Below are 23,913 nucleotides of genomic sequence, written 5' to 3'. Positions count from 1 at the left end.
ATAGATATATGGGGACTCATTTCTTTTTATGTAGATGGTTGCGCACATTTTGATGGAATACTGACTGATAACTTCTCTCTCTCTCTCTCTCTCTCTCTCTCTCTCTCTCTCTCTCTCTCTCTCTCTCTCTCTCTCTCTCTTTCTCTCTCTCTCGTTTTAACTGCTACATAGAACAATCAACTAAAAATCTGGTACTTATTTATATGGTTTGGGTCAACTGAAGCTTTTAAGGAAATGTGCCAATGTCGTTGCTTTCCTCGCTCAGCTCGAAGGTCGAACTTGACCCCTCGATTATGAACCGAGAGTGGAAAATCAGAGAGAGAGAGAGAGAGAGAGAGAGAGAGAGAGAGAGAGAGAGAGAGAGAGAGAGAGAGGTAAGGTGTTAATCTCCTACTTTGAGCCTGAAGAATAAGTGTGGCTTTAAGGGCTGGCTGACTGACATTCGACTGCACCCCAGGAGGGGCTGTGTCAAAGAAGCTCTGATGAGTGACTGCAGACGCTGTAAGAAGCATCTCTGCTGGTAATATATGCAACGAAGATGAATCAAACAGTGGACAACTGGTAATATATGCAATATATATATATATATATATATATATACAATATATATATATATATATATATATATATATACTGTTCATATATATATATGTATATATATGTACAGTATATACACTATATATATATATATATATATATATATATATATATATATATATATATATATATATATATATATATATATATATATATATATATATGTACTTGCTAAAGACAAAATATGTGTTGACATATTATGTCCACCTTTAAACGCTTCCTTTAAGCGTGATTAACTCTTAAGTACTTTCCTCCAATCTAACAACGACTGATTCCACGATCTACATGAATCTCAGCTTGATCTTGATTGCGGTGAAAACTAAGTCTGTAGTGATCAGGTTCTAATGAAGTTGCAGTGAAGAGAGCCATACATATTCAGTATGTTCCGCTGAAATAAAGGTCGCTCAACGAATATTGACCAGTAGTCTGTGATTCTTGAGATCCTTTAATTTTCTATTTGGAGAGGGGAACACGATCACTTGGGAAAAATGGGTATTTGTTCTATACAGTCGTATTTATTTCCCTATTTTTGACATTAGTGGTGGAAAGAATAAGGTCTATTGACTTGTAACGACGTCTAAGGCAAAAGAAAAATGACCTATTGCATAAGAATAAACACTGCTTATTCTTTAGGCAAAACAGGACGTGAACTACATTTCTAAAGGCTATCAAGATTAATGACGGTGTCACATATCTTGACCATCATTACTCTGAATGCAAACCAATTAGTCAAACGCAAGCATATGGTTGGTGGTCGGTTAGTACCAAGTCGTCCTTACGCCAACACACGCCTTTGCCTAATTGCGGCCTGTAAATTTGGTGATGCGTTGCAGGAATTAAGAGACATATATTCCTTCAACACGAGAGTTAATCTAATCTTGATTTTACAAGAACGAAATATCTTGAAGTTACTTGAACGTAATAACAGACGTGCACTGAAGGACATATGAGGAACGTAGAGTAAAAGTAAAATACAAACGGAATTCACCGTGAATGCGCTAGAGGAGGTTCAGGCATACTTCTTGGACTGCTCGACAGCATAGCAAAACTTAGTGAAAGGAAATGAATTCATCCATTCATTCATTCATTCATTCATTCATTGCAGAAGAATGTATAGCCATTTGAATGAGGCACTTTAGAGTGACCAGGAAAATCGTTCAAAACAATTGCAATCAGTTATATTTGGAAAAAATATTCAAAATAATATAACTGGAAGAAAGTGGGGAAGAGAGAATGAGAATTTCATTTTTCCTGAGAGGATAAAAATAACAAGGAAAAAAAAAGACCCAGAAGCAAAAACTGCAACCATCCCATTTTTATTTTTATTTTTTCAATAAGACAAATGCTAATGGATAAACCACTTTGCCGCGCACTGACGAATGAATTCACGAGTAACTGTACACGCCGGAGTGTGGACGGACTGAAAACCTGAAGCCAGCTACGACTTGTGGTGAAGGATCTTCCGAGAATGCAGCTGGCATCTGGCTTATCCGATTTGAACTTCCATTCCGTTTCTGTCGAAATAAATGGAATTGCGTAAAAAGATGTAGATAAGCAGCTAAGCAAATAGTGTACCTGTCATATATAGATAGATAGATAGATAGATAGATAGATAGATAGATAGATAGATAGATAGAAAGTTAAAACATTTAACATAATGATGTTAAAGGATCTTTCGAGAATGCAGCTGGCATCTGGCTTATCCGATTTGAACTCCCATAAAAATACATGGATAAGCAGCTAAGCAAATAGTGTTCCTGTCATAGACAGATAGACAGACAGTTAAAAAGTATAACAAAATGATGTTAAAGGATCGTTCGAGAATGCAGCTGACATTTGGCTTATCGGATTTCAACTTCCATTTCGTTTCTGTCGAAACAAATGGAATTACGTAAAAAAGATACAGATAAATGGCTAAGCAAATAGTGTTCCTGTAACAGATAGATAGTTCGATAGAGAGGTAGTTCAAACGTATTACAAAATGGCGTTCAGGCCTAAAGCAAGGAGACTGTTATTTCGTATAATGATGACAATGATTACCATCATATGATGGCTGACCCGAAGAAGCATACTGCCTACACGCAAGAAAACTGAGCCTCTCGAAATTTCTAGATTCTCCTTAAGAGGGCATCTGGCGAAGTCATTGACTGGAACTTTGTAGAGGGCTGAGGAAAAAATGTTGAAAAATACAACCTCCAAACAAAAAGACTACTAATAATTCATAAGATAAAAATAGTGAGTGCGTATCTTGCATGTATTCGGAAAAAAAACTATAAAGATTGTGAGCACGTCGTATCTTGCAAATATTAAAAAAGATAGGAAAACTTTAGGCATATCCTATCTGCCAAATATTTTTAAGAAATAAAAAACATTGACAGCAAGAAGAAGAAGAAGAAGAAGAAGAAGAAGAAGAAGAAGAAGAAGAAGAAGAAGAAGAAGATGATGATGATCTTGAGTCATAGAGTACCGCCAGGGGAGCATCAAAATTCTTCTTCTCGAGATCAAAGACAAAGATGCGATGGACTGACCTTTCATCGCCCTGCCACTTGTCGGCTGCAAGTCAGCTTCGCCCAGACTCTCTTTCAGAAAGCAGGTCACTGACTGCTTCTCTGGCCAATTATAAGGCGATTACTTATGGCCCCGAGTGACAGGTCCTCTGTTGATGTTTGGAGACGCCTCTGTTTGTTTTTCCTTCACTCACGTTCGGAAACTTCTGATGCAAATCTTACTCCAAACTCAGCGACGAAATGGCACTTATCTTCCCGAACAGATAACTTGATAATGATGAATATCTCGTAATTATTCACTGTTTAATGAAAATCAGCGGAAAATGACTTTATTGTTTGCTATCGTTGTTTTAATGATGTTTCAGTTTGGCGTCCCTTATCCCTTGCATTAAATGAACCCGTGCTGAACGCCCGCCACTCGCCATGTTACTTGTAAGCCTGGGGCGAATTCACAGCTAGAATGAAGGTCAACGTGCGAATCCTTTCCAATCTCCAATTAGAGAATTTCAACCAAAAAGTGACAGAAGCTTCCTCATTACTTTCATTCGCCCTTCCAAATACAGAGTGGCTCATAAATAAAACACCTAAGGCAAGTGGCCCAATGAATGAATGCAAAACAGTACTGAAATATGTTAGCTGGTAACTTTCCCTATGTGTCCGTAGGAAGGCATTGGGAGTGGTGGTAGTAGTGGGTGTGTGACGGGGAAGTTAAGCAGCGAAGAAGGGAGGAGGAGGAGGAAGAGAAGAAGGAGGAGGAGGAGGAGGAGGAGACGTCATCTCATAAGGGCAAAGTAAGGATACGTGTGCTGGGGGCGAGATGATGCTTCGGTGCTACAATAAATAAGCAAACGCACCGCCAAGACAAGCCCCATTCAGGTGGACTTCGCTCAGAGCCGCCTCTGCTACCTACTGCAATCCGATGACTTGTGCAAATAAGCAAACATCGAGCGGAGTGAAGATCACATGACCTTGAGGATGATCATTACAAATTTCAAGGTTTTCGGCAAGTTCATTTTTTGTTTTAATTTCTTCATATCCTTTTAAGTTCATCTTAACAACAGCAAGCTTTGTCGAGTTGCTGAGTCCTTCTAAGCCCAAAATAGAAGTTAAATTTTTATTTTTGGCCTTTCTTCCTACCCTTACTGAGAAATAATTAGTCTATATGATTTAATCTCATCAAGTGTTCTGTCTAGATTCATTTATACCAAGCCAAAGAGAAGTATGACTCGAACATAATGCTACACAAATATTTTTAAGTAGTAGGCGAAGGATTATACCGTCTCCTTTCTCAAAAGACATCTTTACCTACGCCCCATGTCCTACATCTTAAGGAAAATAAATCCAAAGCGAATTTTCTCCTTCGCATCACAGGACCATATACCTGCTAATACGTGATTCACACACGATTCATTTACGTTGAAATCTCCAAGTAAAACAAGCATTGGGTGCGTTCGTTGCCCCCCAGCCTCACCATTGCACAACCCAGGCCGACAGCGTCTCTTTCTGATTTCGCTCACGTTCTGCAGACGCAGTTGTTGAGCTCGAACGATCGACCCATTCAAAATATTTAATAAAACCGTTTACGTTTTAGCGGCAGACCTGCAAGTCTGTTTACTAGCAGGTGCTAGAAGTCAAAATGAACGAGCTCCCGGTTTCTCTCGAGTCATTAAAATGCTAGCGGCTTGAGGAAGGAGGTTTGTTTGTTGTCGTTAATCGTCTACATAAGCAAACACGTTCATTAAATTCGTCTTCCGCAGACTAAGAAAAATTCCGAAGAAACTTCGATTTGACTGGAAATGCAATTGAAAAATCAACGGCCGCCCGTAAACTATATAAAAAAAAAAACTCCTTTTAATCAAGTCGAATTTAGAAATGTTTTAACAGATGAGCAATATTATCAGTTCCCGATAACTGTCAGAGAGATTAAAAAAAAGAAGAGAAAACTCACTGACTCATCTATTTTCGTTACGTGAATCATTCGCGTTTGTATTACTGAAAGCACTACTTCCGTGTTTATGAATTGCGCAGAAACAAACAAAGTCACAGCACGTGATGGAAGTTCAAGGTGAGGATAATATGTCAAACAATTGCCGGAGTGACGCGCTCATTTTCTGCTTTTGCCTTGAATACAGCTCAACACATTTTTCAGCATGAATGGCGTGGGAGGGTGTTTCATGCGTGGTTGAAAGTGTGTGTGTGTGCTTTTATTTTTTGTTGCTTTGCTAGTTAAGCCAGTGATAAGTTTACAGATTCTTAGGATCTTTGTATTTTTGAATAAAGAGTTAAAAATTCGGTTTCAGTATTTATTGGCCCTTTTAGCCCCAACTTTCGAATTTCTTTGTTCAGCTTTGTTTTTAATTTTTCAATACCTTATAACTCTCTCTCTCTTTTAAACCCATATGTCGTCATACACACAAACACACACACACACACCCACATATATATATATATATATATATATATATATATATATATATATATATATATATATATATATATATATATATATATATAGATTTTTTCTTGAAGCTAAAGGAAAAAACCAGTCTATATCCCTAAAGCTAATCGTAATTGGTGGAAGCTTGCCACCCACCAACTGGTCACAAGCAAGATAGAAGTTTCATGATATCGACTGCAGATATTTACCTTCAGCTCCAAAAATTTTTATAGGCAATATTTATAAAACATTATGATTATCGTATAAGTATTACCCTTGAAAATGTTGTTGCATAATCCTGTACCTCCAACCAAGACCCTCTTGCGCCCACGCCATGGCCGAGAGTCTTTCTTTTAGTCACGTAACAATACTTTGTCTTTTAATTGGATTTCCTTTGTCACTGGTGCTGAAGTCCAGTGATACAATAATATCTCAATCAGTCTTATCAAATGCGTTAACTGTGATCCTGCACTTAATCATTCATTATAATCTCTCCACGTTAGCAGATATTTATAGTTTATAGCTCCTTACCCAATTACCAAAGCAGATCGCCTTTGATTATACATTTCGCGTAATTATTGACAAAATTTTCTCTAACTTGTTTCTAAAAGGTAAAAGATAAATCCAGTCACTGAGAGTTTCAAATTCAAATATGCATTCAACAAGAACAGGATAGAATTATGAGTCAGGGGAGCCGGAAAATATCCTCTAGAAACTCAATAACCTTACTGGTAAGTATCTTTACCTTCAAACCTTCATGCAAATTGAATGAGAGAAAGAGACAACCGGACTTTAGTCATTGTGCATAGCCCCCAAAAAAGGTAAAGGAACAAAGTTTTTACTTCTATTTTACTATTGTTCTGTAACCCACAAAGGGAAGCAGCAACACATCTTCCACACACACTCACACTCACGCACACACAAGTTGACACATAACGTTTTTGTTGCTGTAAAATTTAGCGTCAGTGAAATCAGACAATTCCTCTCATTAACAACAGTTTTCACTGGCTGAAGGGATTCTCAAACAAATGTCTTCACCTCCCCTGATGCTTCATAAGGGAAGTTGTTGTCCTTTGAGAAGCATCACTGCAACACCCACCTTCCAGGCGTCTTCAGCCACCTCATCGGGAATTAAAGTACTTGGCATTTATCGTACTGCACACCGTGTGTTAAACTGGACGTGTGAACAGACGACGTAATAAGAAAAATATGTAAATAAGTTCCTTTTGTAAGGATTTGTTTTGCTGTTATGCATGTGCCCCTTCTTGAGCATAATAGACAGGTATCAGTGTACTCATTTTCCTTGTTCTGAGCAAATGTCACATCTGACAAATCTCCGTCTTTTAACGAAACTCTGCCTCTCCAAGTTTATCAACGAGGGTGTCAGCATAGTGGATCCATGCAAGTGATCGTGTTCACACCAGAACACAAAGGCGTAACAACTGCTACTTCAGGTTGATGAATCGTCTTGTCTGAAGTCACAAAGAGACGTGTCAGAAAAAAAAACAAATAGTCGAGGCTGTAGTCTCACAGGTTTAAGGCAAAAAGTGACAGTGAAGTCAATCTTCGAGACGTGGGAAGCATACATTGATGGATGAGAGTCGACATCTATCTTTGTCACCATTCATCTAACACGTAAGTCATATATCAGAGCAGCTGAGGATGATCATTTATTATTGCAGTTATGCGTAATCTAATTTTAACAACTTCAGGTTGCAATGACGCGATAATGATCCGAGAAAACAAGACTGATGACTGTGTTGTCGTTGACGAAGTATTCTGGATAATGAAGAAGACCCGGCGATATGGTCACCATTACTTTGGTTTTGGATAATGCACCATAAAAGAACCATATTTACATAATACATTGCGGGCAACCGTTGCCATTTCTTCACAGACTGTATTTACTCCTAATTTACATATGTAAGAAGTTTACTTGTATAGATTAGGACTGTCGCAAGGCCAACTGACCAAGAAGGAACTCGTCAGCACTTTGCCATGGATCAAGCTCACGTTAAGCAACGAAGGAAAGATTTTGAGTAATCTGAATACTCGCCACAATATTTAAATAATTTTTTTTTATCTTAATAAAGTATATGTTATACTTTCTAGCTTAAGACTCTTCGATAGTTAAAATTGGAGTTCATGAATCCTAAACTGATTAAGTTACACAGAAGAAAATAAGCATATGGATACGCACTGAGCATTATTATTCTTATCATTGTTATTTCAGCGTTGGAAGCGACGACACACAAGACACTGTTGTTTAAAAGAGACCCCAGACGTTCATTAATGAAGACAGACGAACATAGCAAGGCCCTCCTCCATCACCCGTCAGTGAAGTACGGCATAGCCCTCCTCATACAAAGATTTGCATCAATTAGCGAGTCTTCTCACCAAGTCATAGCAGCCAGCATCTAAGGAAAGCACACAGGACCCCAACACAAACAAGATATGTGGCCTCACACACGTGCCATTATTTAGCCTATCAGAAAGGCACACTCGGGTTACAAATCCCCATCTCACCAGCAATAAATTCGAGCTCTGTAGACAAAACAAGACGTGCATTACTACCTTGCCGAGAGGGTCGTGGCTTGGAATGAGGTTACAGGTAACTACATTTTCGGACGTAGTTGCGTATTTGTGTGCGTAATCAATATCGGCTTCTAAATGAAACAAGTAAAAAATGCGCCGAAGTTTCTTCAGAGCAATCGGGTTTTCTGCACAGCGCATAATGCTGTATGAAACTCTCAGCCACAGCCCGGTGGTGGCCTGTGTTGTCGGCGCCTATAACGGTGCCAGAAGTACAATTATGGCTAACTTTAACTTTAAATAAAATTAAAACTACTAGGCTAGAGGGCTGCAATTTGGTATGTTTGATGATTGGAGGGTGGATGATCAACATACCAATTTGCAGCCCTCTAGCCTTATTAGGTTTTAAGATCTGAGGGCGGACAGGAAAAGTGAGGACAGACAGACAATAGCCATCTCGATAGTTTTCTTTTACAGAAAACTAAAACGAGATATCATTGGGAATATTTCTGTAGTATCCGTTTATTTTTACGTCCAAAGAGACATATACGACGACCTTTGTGTTTTCCTTGCAACACATCTAAAAAAACATCCACGTGTGCCTTAAAAATAAGTACGCTAGCTGTTTAATCGTGTTCGCTCTCTAATAAGCCATCTTGGCGAAGAATTTTTTAGATGCACACAAGTCTCTTTTGCTAGAGTTTTTTTTATGATAGCTTCGTACATGTTTCGAATGATTCAAGTTTTTATTTCGTTCGCAAACCACTTGTTTTTTTACTAATACCCTTTCGTCCCCAAGAAAAGTCAACAATTTTGGCCTAGAGATTTCCGGTGGAAAGTCATTACAAAAATCGCTCCAAAAAAAAATTATTCAAATACACCAGACAAACCACATTCTACCAGGGATACAACTAGCTCAAGCTAACTCAGCCTAACTTAGGGTGCCGGGTCCTTAGGTGACCAGGGTAGGGGTGGGCCTTAATCTAACCCTGAGTAGCCTAAATCGTAAGGTTATGCAAGAATGCATCCTAGTGAGTTAATTCTCAAATTGCTCACTTGGTAATGATTTGCAAAAATGATAAGAACAGAAAAATTTATCTTAAATTGCTTTTAAATTCTATTCCATTGCGATGAATCAAGAATTAAGTGTTTTTCTTATGACGAAATTTAACCATGTTTAATATTCATGAGAATAATATAAATATATGTAAGATTTTTAAGGAAAACAAGGTTGATATCAGAATACTCAAGCATCCAAGTTATCTGGGCGCGGAGTTGTGAAGAGCGCGCATATATTAACCTGGACCGGCAAAACTTAGCTAGTATAAGTATCAGATCATCTGAGAGAGAGAGAACGAGAGGCCTTGTTTATAGCTTACCTTCGGCCCATAGCAGCAATGTTCACTTTAGCGCGCTGGCCACCTCCAGCGTCACATACGCACGCGCGCACACAAAGGCGTTGGCTAACTTGACTACATCGCTCTTCTTCCCTAGCGTATAAAGAATAATTTACATTTCGTCAGAGTAAATGAGGTGCAATCTTCGTTTGAATTTCTTGTTATCGTTGTTTTTTTCCCAGTCTGGGGCTTTAGAGATCTTTCATTTGCAATGCCGTCAGTTTCTTTCAGCTTTCACAACGCAAATTGCAAATACAGTAGTTTCGGAAGAATTCGAAAGGAGAACCGGAAACTTTCCATACCAACTGCGTAAACCGAAAACATGCACGGTGTGTTGTTGTCTATTTGTTTTTTTAGTTTTTTCTGCCTGCCTTCGTTATATATGCAAGATAATTCAACAGGCTAGCTGCTTCTTTATATAACCATTTATTCAGCAAAGATATCATCGTAAATGAAGTCTGGTCCATATCTTAGAGGACCATAGGGAATGAGGTGGAGACTACGTACACAATTCTTGCTCGGAGACGTGAAGAAATCTTGTTCAAACCATGATACCACAGCCACGGATGGCGGCTCTTCCATTTTGCTACCTTTAAATACATGAAACTGGTTTCAAACAAATTCGTCAAATTCCATATCCTCATAGACTCTGAATTATGCCGGCACGTCTGATTTACGATAATAAACACAAAAGCAAGATATACTAAGTTTAGAAACTTGGGTTTGCAGAAGGTCGCTGTACTCTAATCATTCATTCCTGTTTCTTTTTTAAAGGATGATGTTTGCGAAGAGGGCGCCACATTCTGAAAATATAATAGAAGTTCGACTGCAAATAAAAGATATATCAAAGCCTGGATGCTTTGCGGGAGCCTCGTGCTCTCAAAATCGCTTTTGCGTAACTCTCGAGAGCTCGGTCAATAACCTTGGTCCTTCTCTCTCATCACTTCGGATCAGAGATATCGCATTCTTAAGGCGTTGTCTTGGTTTCAAAATATCAGGTCATAATAAATTATCCTCGTAGTGCACTAACACATGCCGCTAATCTTATCGGCCGTCTTGTAGAGCAGTACAGGTCCCTCGGCGTAACTTAACGAGCTCAGCTTACAATCGCATACCTAAAAGCGTCAGGTTCATACGAATAGTACTGGAACCTCCTCCCTCTACCGCATAACTTGTGCTGACGAGAGATCATGAACAATGAACTTTACAGCAGTTAATACTAAAAAATTTACCACTTCCAAGTATTTGTGGGCCTAGGCTCTTTGCAGTAGCTTTCATTTTTACACTAACAAAATGAGGAATTAAAATCTCTTTGAATTATGAAAACAATGAAATGAGAGCTTTTATGGCCTTGCATAAAGCAATTAACGAAGAGATAACAGAAAAATGTAACATTTCCTAGATTAGTTTTTCCACATAAGGCGTTCATTATAAGATAATTAGGCCCAGAACACTTCATTATGCTTAGCCTGATAAACAGATGTGGTGATCAAGCAACACGCTGTTCTATTTTCGGCTAAAAGGATTCAATTCTCCACAGCCACGAATTAATGGGGTAAAGTTGTTGTGGTGAGGAAGGAACTAAAAGTAAACCTGTTGAACGCTATGGTAGATTAGCCCATATGAACCATATTCAGGGACTCTATAACGCAATGTTCGCCCTTATGCACGCCGCTCGGGTACCGGACGACGAGCTTACTTCTACTGAATATCTAACGGTCTCCTGATTACAATCTTTTCTACATCCCATTTTGTACCTTTGGCTGTACTTAAGACATGCTCTTTTTGCAAAAGCAATAGAATGATAGAAGAATCCCAGGGATTTGTATGCAGCTCTTGGGATTGGAAATGAGATCTGAAAACTATGTAGAAGCGATGTAACCTTGACTATTGAAGAACTTGCCACTCTTCGCGTCTTCATCCCAGAGACAAATAATCTGAGATTAATGTAATTTAGTTCATGAAATTTATCAAGGCTGCAGTTCTATAACACCCCACCCACCAGGCCCCATGCAAGGAACAGAGTCGACACTGAAGTGAAGTCCTGCGTTCTTATTTTATCATCTAAAATTTTAAGACCTTGGCACGACAAACTTTTCCTGGCCTGTAAATTGTGATTTTAGAGAATGTTTTTGCGAACGGCACCTTTTAGTACTGATGTTAATAAGAATGATAAAATAACAATAATGATAATGGATTCCAATTAGAAAATCAACTTTGAAGGAAGACGAAGCAAAAAAAAAGTACAATGCTAGTCATGGAAGACTATAGTTCATAACTAATTTTAATTCTTATCATATCACCATAAGGAGCACATATCTATAAAGCTGTGCATTGTTTTGACATTTTAGTGTTCGTGGATCTTCCACTCGAAAACCTGGACGAGCAGCATTTCGAATGCTATCACTGACAAATAGAATAGAATATAGAATTTAGGCCGAAGGTCAAGCGCTGGGACTTATGAGGTCATTCAGCACTGACAGGGAAATTGACAGTAAGAAGGTTTGGAAGTTGTAACAGGAGGAAAACCTCGCAGTTACACTAAGAAACAAATTTTAGAAAGGATGGAAAGTCAGATGGAAAAAAAGAGAACATGAACGGAGGCACAGTATAAGAAATGAGAGAGGTTGCAGCTAGGGGCCGAAGGGACGCTGCAAAGACTCTCTAAGTAATGCCTACAATGCACCACGTGAGGTGCACTGACGGCACTATCCACCTACGGGGTAACTGACAAATGTGATATAAGATGATGGTACTCCATAATAATCCGATAAGGTGTTGTGTACTCGGCCCACCAGGTAGCACCTCGCCGAGTGTACATAACAGAAGACCAGTAACTTGTCTTGTAAGTTCATAAATAAAGACATTGTAACAGCTACGATGTCTTATTTATGCACAGCTAAATCTCAACCAGTGAATTTCCCTTTAAAATAGATCCGAGGTCAGAATCTTTTTTCGTAAAATTATAGTAGTCATTCATCCAACAAAAACGAAAGTTATTTTGGGTGAAATAACTATGATAATAGCTACGAGAATTTAGTATTTCCTAGATAAAAACTCAAAGCATTAAGTGTAAAACAGACTTCATACTCTATGTATCACCTGGATGAATTGCTACTGTTATAATGTACATCGCAAATATAATGAAATTAAATTTCAATCAGGACTGAAACTTAATTTTATTATGTTTGCAATGTGCATTATCATCTTAGCATTTCATCCAGGTGTTACATATAACACGAGGTCTGTTTTACTAGAGTCTGTAATCGGGGTTAAACTAATATTTGTGATCTTCGTAGCGCTGGTACTTTCTGAAATTTTCGTATTTCCTGAGGTAAATTAGAAAAACTGAGCTTTCTAACACCGAGTATCTCGTCGATTTCAGCATGTATCCATAAACGTTCTGTTCCGGGACATACAAAGCCAAATTCATGCTGAAAAAGCTAGCATGCGAGCGTCGTTGGTAGAACCACATATATGGCCCTGACATAAAATGCCTTATTCATAAGAACCTGGGCAGCTCATTCAGGAAGCTCTCCACGAGCACGTATACTTGTAGTCAGACCACCGCTATCACGAATGGCCAGAGTAGGTCTTTCAGTGATTTTAAATGGTTACAAGTGCTGTTAAAATTTGTAGGCTACTATCAAAGGGGTAAAAATCAGGTATCTCACGAACTCCCCAAACACTGCTTACCGATTCGTCATCTCAATTTTTCGAGGCCAAATAATTTTCTCTCACTACGTTATACATCAGGTGTTATTGGCAATTCTTCATAAAGGACAATGTTACAGAATGTAAATGACTATCCATACTCATAATAATAGTAATAACTGATTGCTTGATCAAGTAAATAATTGATTTCAATATCCAGGTAGAACTTCTTACTCACTTCCAGTAATGGCATAAACACCACCCCCTGCCAGCAACCACCGAAGTAATAATTATATTGACTATAAATAAAAAACTGAACGCCTGAAATAAGCACATCCTTCATTATTGTGTATAGGGTTTTGTTTGTCCTACAAAACAAAACGGAAATTGAGACCATCCTATCTTATTATTCCTGAAAACAAAATTAATGTTAATATTTTTTTTTTTCTAATCTCTGTACTTTTTAATCTTACTTCCCCTTCCTGCCCCGTCCATTTCATTTTGGCGTTCGCGCATGTCTGTTTGTGTGACTGCAAAGCTTGTGATGAATATCAAAGATGGAGGTGAAACACGATATGGTCACAAATGCCTGTTTGAATATACGAAAACATTGTGAAAAAGAGAAGAAAGTTCTACTTACGTTTCGCAATGAGGTACTCAAAAGAGACAGACCTTCCCAGGTGTACTCAAAGTTCGTGATACGTATCTCGTAGACATTTATTTCCCTAAATATTTCAGTCAACAGATGTAATGCCCTTTGTACTCGGCAATGTTTATGTGCCACAACGCTTTCCCTTTCACTTTTAGTCTGATATGGACTAATTATGTTTTTATCTCAAGAAAGATAAATCACGCCTAGGAGAACTGTGTGGGCATTTAAAACCTCTTCATGTAAAAGAGGTTTACAAATTTCATCCGAACACTATCTCTGAGTAGGAAAAGCACAGCCGAGATGTCCATTTCCTCAAGAGGGTACAAAACCATTATGGTTCACCACAACCGCCTAATAATACAGTGAATCCACTTACCTGAGGTATTTCGGCGCACCGTAGAAGGGATACGAAAATTCCAATGATTTCTGCTGTCTCCTCCTCTTCTATGGCGACTGAGATTAAGACCACATAATTGCTGCTTTTTACTTGTCTCAGCTGCTCACTTTTCCTAGGTGCCTTCACAAAAATAAAGTCAATCAATTATTAAAGGCAGATTTTGCAAAGTTTGTTTTTTTTTCTTTTGGTCACAGGATAAAAAGCAGCATCAGAGTTTTGTTGTTAGCTGGTAACCAATGTTTTTTCCTTTCCTTGTTTTCTAAAGCTTGAACGTCATTTCACTAAACAAAAATGCACCCTATTAAATTACACAGATTTCGTTAGTATACATTTTAGACAGAAAAATGTCTTCCTGATTAGTCACCCTTACTGACATGGATGTATACGGTACTTATTTCGCCCGCTTTCCTAATTATTTTTAAGTTGCGCAAATTTCGTAATATTTAACGAATATAAGACGTGAAATTATATATCCGAACTAAATTGAACAAACAAAACTATGGATCATCAATATTAAAACTGTTTCATCTGTATATCTGAACTGAAACGTTTCAAATGAGAACTTAGATTAAAAAAAAAAAACTGATACTTGAATATTTTCACAAATGCTTTTGTCGTTTCTATAATACCACAAAGATAGATTTATGTGCCAAAGGTATTCCATCCCCAATAAAGGAAAAATGTTATACACCCACTGTAACTTGGCACGAAATCTGTGGTTCTAAATTTACGTTCCGCTGTTGAAGTACGGTGTTTTAATATTATTATCCATAGCACTGACAAAAGACTGTTGTGGAAGTTTGTAACAAAAATGCAGAAATTTAGTTTAGGGTTGTAACATCTCACGGCCGTGCTAATCTTTTTTTAATCCTTAAAGATCCGAGCTAATCTTTTTTAATCTAACAAAGATGATAAAGATCCGAGAACTATTTTTTTTTTAAGTTTTTGATCAGATCAAAAGAGATACCGCTAACTTTAAAGAACTAACAAAGATAATCTAGATTATAGAATCCGTCCCTGTTTGGACGAACTGGCGTATCTCAATTTTTTTAAGATTTTGTTTCTGTAATTTTAAGAATATATGTAATTCATGTAATTGTATGTAATAATTGATATGGTTGCATATGAATAAAGATTTGAATTTTAATTTTAATTTGAATTCGAAAATATGAAAGATGCCCAGGCATTCTTTTGTTCTGAAATGTGATGGAGAGTACTTGTAATTGCCTAACTTAAACACTCAAATGATCTGAGATCGGAAAAGCTATGAGACCAGTAATCGTGACGTCATAAAGGACACGAATCATACCTGAGATTTGCGTAAATCAATCAAATATAAAGAACTCACTGAAGTGCCTCGCGTGTGAACTAGAGTAGAGATAACGAACGCCTGTGAATACCTTCAAGAATTCACAGTAACGTTTTACAGGGGGAATTTCGAGGTGTCATGTCGCAAGTGAAAATGAGAAAGCGTCAGCTCCCACTGGCATCCTGTGTCGTTGGATGAGATCCCTCTGGCAAACATCCACTGCTCATTGGATGATGATATGTGGATGGGTGCTGAGAGCTATGGGTGATTAGAGCGCCGCAAATAGTTTGATCTCGCTTTGAGAACTCGAATGTCGACTCGGTATAAAGCTTCCGTTGCGTAAGAGGAACACAAGGCCCCATTTAGATCAATTTACGAGCGACCTAATATTTCAATAGCTGACATGATGTCAGTAAACCACACTTCCGCTGTTATCTGCTGCAATCAGTTTATCTCGAATAGTATGCGTCATGAATGGTAGGCGTAGAATTCTCTCTCTCTCTCTCTCTCTCTCTCTCTCTCTCTCTCTCTCTCTCACACACACACACACACACACACGCACATACACAAATACAGTAAGTATAAATCCACAAGCTGACACTTTTATTTCGAATGTACCAAGGCGCATGAGTAAGCTTACTGGTGAGAGATGACACGGAATTTGCTACTTGCTATCGCCATTTAAGATCCACCCGAAGATAGTGAATAGGCATGAATGATTTATGTGACTGGCTACATAACACTTCCCGTTTCTTCCAGTTTGCAAGGGGTGGGGGGGGACGTCTCGTTGGTAAATCGCATATGTGACAAGGGTAAAATTCTCACTGATTCCCCTAGGTGGTTTCAGCATGTGGTCCGTTCCACTGACAGCGTAAAATATGCTATGTTCTCTTGATTTTTTTTGTCTGTTTTCGTTTTCTATCTAAAGAGGCTGGGTAGATCCTGGCTAAATCTAATTATCTTATTTTACAAAATACGAGAGTGACCTTCCTAACAAGATGCTTTTTAGCAAGCGCAACGAGAACAGGATATTGCGCTGCTGGTTTTCTTATATGCAGAAAAATATCGACGCATATGACCTATTCTGAAATAGGGACAATGGTTACATATATAAGTTTAAAGAGAGGGAAAACACACACACACACACACACACACACATACATACATATATATATATATATATATATATATATATATATATATATATATTTTATATATATATATATGTATATATATACATGTATATATATATGTGTGTGTGTGTGTGTGTAGACTGTCAACTGAATATTTTATATGAACGTAATGTATTAACTGTGTAAAAGGAGCAGAAACGGATGCATATTTTAATCTGCTTTGTCTAGACTCTAGAATATTCAGTGGAATCAAATGCCTAGAGACTTTATCACTATTGATTAGTATCGTTGCGTCTGCAAACTGAGAGATGTTAAGAGAATTAGGGAGAGAAAAAAGTTAAGTGGGAGAGAAAGTACGATACTTGCATCCAAGGTTCTCTCATTAACAGCTACTTACTAAGCTTGCTTGTGATTTTTCCCAAAATTCCCGTCAAACTGACTTTGAAGTTTCGAAAATAATCGCTGTAAAGAGAATCGTAGCAAGTATAAATTATATTTAATGCGTCAATGTCATTCCCTTTAGGATGAAGAAAATATCAAGCGAACTCATCCCTCAAAAGGAATGAAATTTCAGATATTTAAAGAGAATCGTAGCAAGTATGAATTATATTTAATGCGTCAATGTCATTCCCTTCTTAGGATGAAGAAAATATCAAGCGAACTCATCCCTCAAAAGGAATGAAATTTCAGATATTTAAAGAGAATCGTAGCAAGTATGAATTATATTTAATGCGTCAATGTCATTCCCTTTAGGATGAAGAAAATATCAAGCGAACTCATCCCTCAAAAAGAATGAAATTTCAGATATTTAAAGAGAATCGTAGCAAGTATGAATTATATTTAATGCGTCAATGTCATTCCCTTTACGATGAAGAAAATATCAAGCGAACTCATCCCTCAAAAGGAATGAAATTTCAGATATTTAAAGAGAATCGTAGCAAGTATGAATTATATTTAATGCGTCAATGTCATTCCCTTTTAGGATGAAGAAAATATCAATGAAGAACTCATCCCTCAAAAATGAAATTTCAGAATGAAATTTCAGATATTTAAAATGAGAATCGTTCCTTTGCGATGAAGAAAATATCAAGCTCATCCTCAAAAGGAATGAAATTTCAGTATGAATTATATTTAATGCGTCAATGTCATTCCCTTTACGATGAAGAAAATATCAAGCGAACTCATCCCTCAAAAGGAATGAAATTTCAGATATTTAAAGAGAATCGTAGTAAATTTGAATTACATTTAACGCGTCAATGTCATTCCCTTTAGGATGAAGAAAAAAGTACGTGAATTCATCCCAAAAAAGGAGTGATATTTCAGATTACTGACAAAAAATTCCTCATAGTTGCCTCGACACTATCGACGACAGCAGTGGAATCTGTGCTTCAAAAAAGCGACCTACAAACGCCAAGGGTCAGCATCAGTCATTTTCGTCATCCTCATCTCCAGCTTAACCGTTAAGATGATGCTTTTACGATTCCCATCTCCCCCACGGGGCCATCAGGATGATTTTCCTTTCACTGGATTCGTTGGAGAGAATATTACCGAAAGCTCTAGAGTCCCCAGGGAACCGTAGGAGAGTTTTTGAGGTCCTATTTTAGTCCCTACAATTTGATCACTTCGCTTCAAAGGGTGTGAATTTCATCCATTCAAGTCCAAAGAAACCATTAAGACATCAGTATCGTTAAATTACGTGATAATTTGATCCCGCATTCTGTTTTTGTTATCTCTCGCTCTCTCTCTCTCTCTCTCTCTCTCTCTCTCTCTCTCTCTCTCTCTCTCTCTCTCTCTCTCTCTCTCTCTCTTTGCACACTACTCGATTATTAAGATAATTATTTACCAAGGTGGTTCTATAACTCGGTTGGGAAGCAGAGGAAAAACTGTACGTGGTGTACATAAATACGTCACCAGAAAGTTTATGAGAAAAATATGGCGATGAAACGAGGTGGGTGATGACAATAGACGGGTTTTTGTTGAGAGCAATTCAGTTTTTTTACGATGAAGAAAACATTTTGGCGAGCGCATGTGGAAAAAGTGGCCCGTACATACCCACACACACACACGACACGTACACGGTCCATACATATACATACATAAAATCCAGAATAGTTCCTGTGTATTGCAGACGATCGACAGACGATCGACAATGTAGATTTTGGTTTTATATATATAAAGCCTATATATATATATATATATATATATATATATATATATATATATATATATATATATATGTGTGTGTGTGTGTGTGTGTGTGTGTGTGTGTGTGTGTGTGTGTGTGTGTAATTATAGCAGTCCCTCAGCTTATCAGACTCCTTTACTTATCACCAATATCATTACAACAGATTTTGCTAGGTTACCCTCTTAAAAAGGAAGCAATTTGCAGATACTCTTGCAGTGAGAGATGTGTTAGGTACAGGTTAGCTTAGGCTTGAAATCACATGAACTGCTCTTGGCTGTGAGATGTCCTGAATGTTCAAGAGCAGGTCATTTCTTATTTATGGGAAGACAGTTCTCTGATAGCTTTTCGAATCAATGTTCAAAGATCTTTCTTCTGTCTTTGAAATGACTAGGCTTAGCTCTTTTTTAAGGCAGCGCTGATGAATCATAATGGATATGAAAGTTAAGGAAACGTGATTTTGCACATTGCTTCATACTCTAAATGCTTAGTATCACATAGCCTGGGCTGTCTAGAAATAATCTTACTAAAATACTCCTATTCGTGGTGCCTATTCGTGCTAGTGTTGTTAATGCAGAAATGCATGAATCAGCGTGTTACTGTTCTGGGCACTCTTGTCTCTAAACCTACAGGAACCTCTGTTATCAAAAGATCTTGGAAAGGGGGACAACGGTTTCCACTTTTTCTTGTGAATATTGAATCTAAGAATTCTAACTTGTCCAATAAAATGAAAACATACCTCTTGCAGAAGACCAGTTTTATGACATCTATAATAATTTTGGGGAGAGGTGAAAATTCAAAAACTACGACATACAGATTTACTAATACATAAGAAATGGACAATCCCATAGTTGCACGTTAAGCTTGCTCATATAAGAAGCTGCCAAAGGAAAAGACTCCCCTGTAGTTTTATCTATTAACAAATCTTTCTTACCGAGATAAGGGAATAATTAGCGATTTGTTCTTTTCCTTTGGTTGTTATGAAATTCGAAATCTGGTCTATGGTGGGTTGTAGGTTAGTGAACAAGGAAACTACATGAGAGGTGAACATGGAGTTGAAACTGGTTCTGATTCTTTTAAGTAGATACATACTGGCCTAATTTTTTACTAAAAAAAAACAAGCAAAAATTTGGGGGGGGGGTTTGTTGAGAGATTTTAAGAGAGCAATAACTTAACAAAGAAGAAATCCTCCCTTATGCATGGTAGGCAAAGCATGTTTTGTAAGGCATTTAGGGAATTTAGAGAACAGCCAGGTATGAACTTCAAAAGTTATCATTTTTTAGTGCAGAGTTGAAATTAATGTGCCTTTTAGTTTTACTCTAATGGAAATAAAGTAAATAAAAATCCCACTTGTAGTTTTACTACTCTAAGCAACAAGTGGGACATCTATTCCTTCGCCTGCATGAGCAAGCCACGAGAGGATCCCAACAGGGACGTCACAGAGACAGAGATCAGACCCTTCCCTGAGCCCAGCAGACGACGTGAAATTGCGCTTTTAGCTCTATAATTAATAAAGTTATATTTGGAGCTAAAAAACTAATAGAACGGTATTATCTTACAGCAGCGGTTACGTGCACTTCAGCGGTATCTCTTACAGATCGCTAAGGCTAAGCAAGGGTAACTTTCAGTTACAGCATGATGAAAACGTACAGAGAGAGAGAGAGAGAGAGAGAGAGAGAGAGAGAGAGAGAGAGAGAGAGAGAGAGAGAGAGAGAGATTAGCATCAAAACAAACATTTTCAGAAAATGTCTTAACTCTAAAAACCAGTCGTGCTGTGGACAGAAGATATACGACTTTTCGTTTGATGGCTTCATCATATTTTATAGAGTAATAAAATCCCAAGAAACTCAGAAAGCCACAAATGAACATCAGGAGATAGCAAGTAAACTCATTAATTTGGAGAACGAGTCTTCTGGCAAATTGTCTGAACGATTTACTGATAACGAAAGAAAAAGTTCCTACCCTTCCATTTTTCAGCAAAATTCTAGAGATGGTGTGTCAGCTTATAGGCCCAACAATTGCACTGGATTTTAAAAACAAGAGCACCTGTTAGCATAGTAATTCTATTTCGGTAGGAATTCGCATCCAAGAAAACTGAATAAATAACCTACAGTAAGAAGAAATGATTCTAAGAATCGGAGCAACAATTATTGTAGATAAACCTTGGGTTTTTTACAACAGGAGATAGTTATTGAAGGACGCGCCTCAACCTAAAACAAAAGCACAGAGGAAAATTCCTTTAATTGTCATTATCTGAATAACCTGCTTCTAGGAATCATGGAGTCAGAAAGGAAAAAGGCGGAGGCTGGCGCAAAAATCAGTTGCATAAAATATAACTTCCGCAAGATAGCTAATAATAATAATAATAATAATAATAATAATAATAATAATAATAATAATAATAATAATAGAAGAAGAAGAAGAAATTAAATAACTTATTCTCTTGTGTAACAGAGTTGGGCTATAGTTCGTCATCTTCCCTTACAGATTTGCTGTCGTTCAGCCCTTGCTGGCATCTTTCAAACTAATAATAATAATAGCACTAACAAGTACATACTATAAATGATACTGGCAATCAAATAAAAGCAGTTCTCTTTCACTTGGGTTGGAATGCGTCACGTTTCACATCGTACAATTTCAAAAGAAGAAAAAAGTAAATATACATATATATATATATATATATATAAATATATATATATATATATATATATATATATATATATATATATATATATATATATATATATATATATATATATATATATATATATATATATATATATATATATATATATATATATATATATATATATATATATATATATATATATATATATATATATATATATATATATATATATATATATATATATATATAATAAGTCTTCTGTACACCTGAACTTCATCATAGGAATCGTCCGAAAAGTTGCCCCTATAACGAAATATGAGTTTGTTTACAAATATTTTGCCTACGTAAACGTATGTAGTCTCCCTTTGTCTGCATTTAGATATAAAAATGGAGAGAGAGAGAGAGAGAGAGAGAGAGAGAGAGAGAGAGAGAGAGAGAGAATACGTGTCTCTTTTCCCACATGAAAGCTTCAGCCAAGATCATCACAAGCAACATCACCTAAGGGCGAAGTGAGATACAATTATCACATCACTCTAATGCTTTCCTCTCTCTCTCTCTCTCTCTCTCTCTCTCTCTCTCTCTCGCGTGTACAACCCTCTGTGCGTGTGCGTGTGTGTGACTGATGATATTACACCAAGTTACACAGGCCCTTTTATCTTTGTTCCTCAGCTGTTTCTGTATCCGGGAGAGTATTGAAGAACAGTGGCGCAAACAAATCTTTCTTTAATTTATCAATTTTTTTATGAGGGAAGATTGGACAGTTCACGGTTCATAAAAAGCATCCTAGCATTTCCATTACCTTCTAATTACGAATATCTGATACCTAATGTCCATTGCGATAAACATCGTATTTGATATCTTTTTTGCTTTGTTTACTGCATTTTGAAACATTAGAATAAATATCACGAACGTTTTACGTGGTATTTAATAAATCTGTACAGATATCTTATAAGCAATGTCGTATGCGTTTCTGGCAGTTAATGCGAGGTTTTCAAATATTCTATACGTATAACATTTTTAAAGCTTAACATTATTGCACAAGCCACAGAAATTTTTCCTGCTCTCTCTCTCTCTCTCTCTCTCTCTCTCTCTCTCTCTCTCTCTCTCTCTCTCTCTCTCTCTCTCTGCAGGCACGAGTGTGTTTTGTTGCATTACGAAAAAAAAGGAATCTATGGAAAAAGTTGTCTAAAATGCCAAAGAAAGTCATTCAGATCAACAGTTACACTGACGAAGCCCCTGTTGCGACAACTTGCCCCGAGGGAAAGTGATCAGCAATTCCAGATGATTCTGCCAGCAGACATGTTTGGTATCAAGCAAGCAAGCAAGCAAGCAAGCGAGCGAGTCGAGCAGAGGTTTAGTCTTCCTCCTGGCAACGTCCTTGCATTTGGCACAAAATCTGTCAACAGTGTGACAGATTGTGGTGAGGAACCTTGCATTCACGCACACTAATTTTGTTGAAATTTCATCTAAGCCAAACAACGAAATTAGAGATCAAGTATTTATTCTATCTCGGACACAAAAGCATGAAAGGATTTCGTACCCGCTAGTATTGCCTTGTTGGGAATAGATAATGACAGATAACAGGCCTTATATGAGATATTTAATAATATATGCAGTATGTAAGCTTGAAAAAGAAGCTGGAAAAAACAAGATGTTTTCGTTAAAGCGTCCTGGCAGAAAGAGACCGAGATGACGACTGACGCTGCTGAGAAGTATTCCTTTTGACCTGGGCTTCGTAAAGAGGATTCGCTTTCTTTGACATTTACCACGCCAAAGGTTTTTATATCTTTAGTGGTGTGGAGACCGAGACAGGAGGGGTTGCCCATGAAGAAAGAGACGGCTCTTGAAAAAATGCATGTTATATAACTTTAGAGGATGGTGAAGAATGCAGAGAATTGGGCATTTTGAAAGTGAATGGTGTGAAAGATTGACCAAACCAGCTGGCTCTCTAGAAACTTGTGTCTAACGACGACGAGCGAATAAAGGAGGCAGGCACTCAAGAAGCGCTTCTTGAATGTAGTGTCCAAAGTAATATCCGTAAAATTAAGAGAAGGAGGCGACCGTGCAACAGAGCTGAAGTGATACCAAGTTGGAGGCGAGTCTGGTCAAGGCACGTTCACCCAATGCAAAAGAAATAATATAGCAGCAGAAACTTTACAAGTATTGTCCTAACTTGGTCATCGTATTCACACCTTACATGGCAAAGAGACATTCTTCCTCTCAACTTAATCGCTAGTCAGGGCCGCTGTTTTTAATAAGACTTTTCCACGTGCTCCTGTCTTGGCAAAGATTTGTAACACTCATTGAAAGGTTCATTGCATAATTTGTTTTGGCAGATGTTATACGGACGGATGCCCTTCCTGACTCCAACCCTTCCTGTACGGGACTGGGAAAAATAAAAAGCTCAATCATTGCTATGGAAAAGTGCCATTCCATTCCTTCATCTAATTTACCTATCTTTTATGAATTAATTACAAGTTTATTCGC

General features: G+C 37.5%; 1 protein-coding gene across 10 annotated transcripts in view; it reads right to left on the bottom strand.

Moving 5' to 3' along the window:
* Nucleotides 1-23,913, bottom strand: part of LOC136837064 (calcium-activated chloride channel regulator 1-like) — a 151,536-nt gene that overhangs the window by 111,698 nt on the left and 15,925 nt on the right. For 4 of the 10 annotated variants that reach the window (XM_067101656.1, XM_067101664.1, XM_067101658.1 and 1 more), the window contains exon 2: nt 14,153-14,471. The gene's annotated coding sequence lies outside the window, so the exon portion shown is untranslated. Of the gene's footprint in view, nt 1-3,125; nt 3,546-14,152; nt 14,472-23,913 lie in introns of those variants that run through there. The other 6 variants (XM_067101662.1, XM_067101661.1, XM_067101665.1 and 3 more) reach the window with 4 other exon arrangements.

This window comes from Macrobrachium rosenbergii, chromosome 57 (genome assembly GCF_040412425.1).
Source record: "Macrobrachium rosenbergii isolate ZJJX-2024 chromosome 57, ASM4041242v1, whole genome shotgun sequence".
Classification (NCBI taxonomy): domain Eukaryota; kingdom Metazoa; phylum Arthropoda; class Malacostraca; order Decapoda; family Palaemonidae; genus Macrobrachium; species Macrobrachium rosenbergii.
The sequence above is the reverse complement of the archived record's forward strand: the minus strand, read 5'-3'. Positions and strand labels throughout refer to the sequence as shown.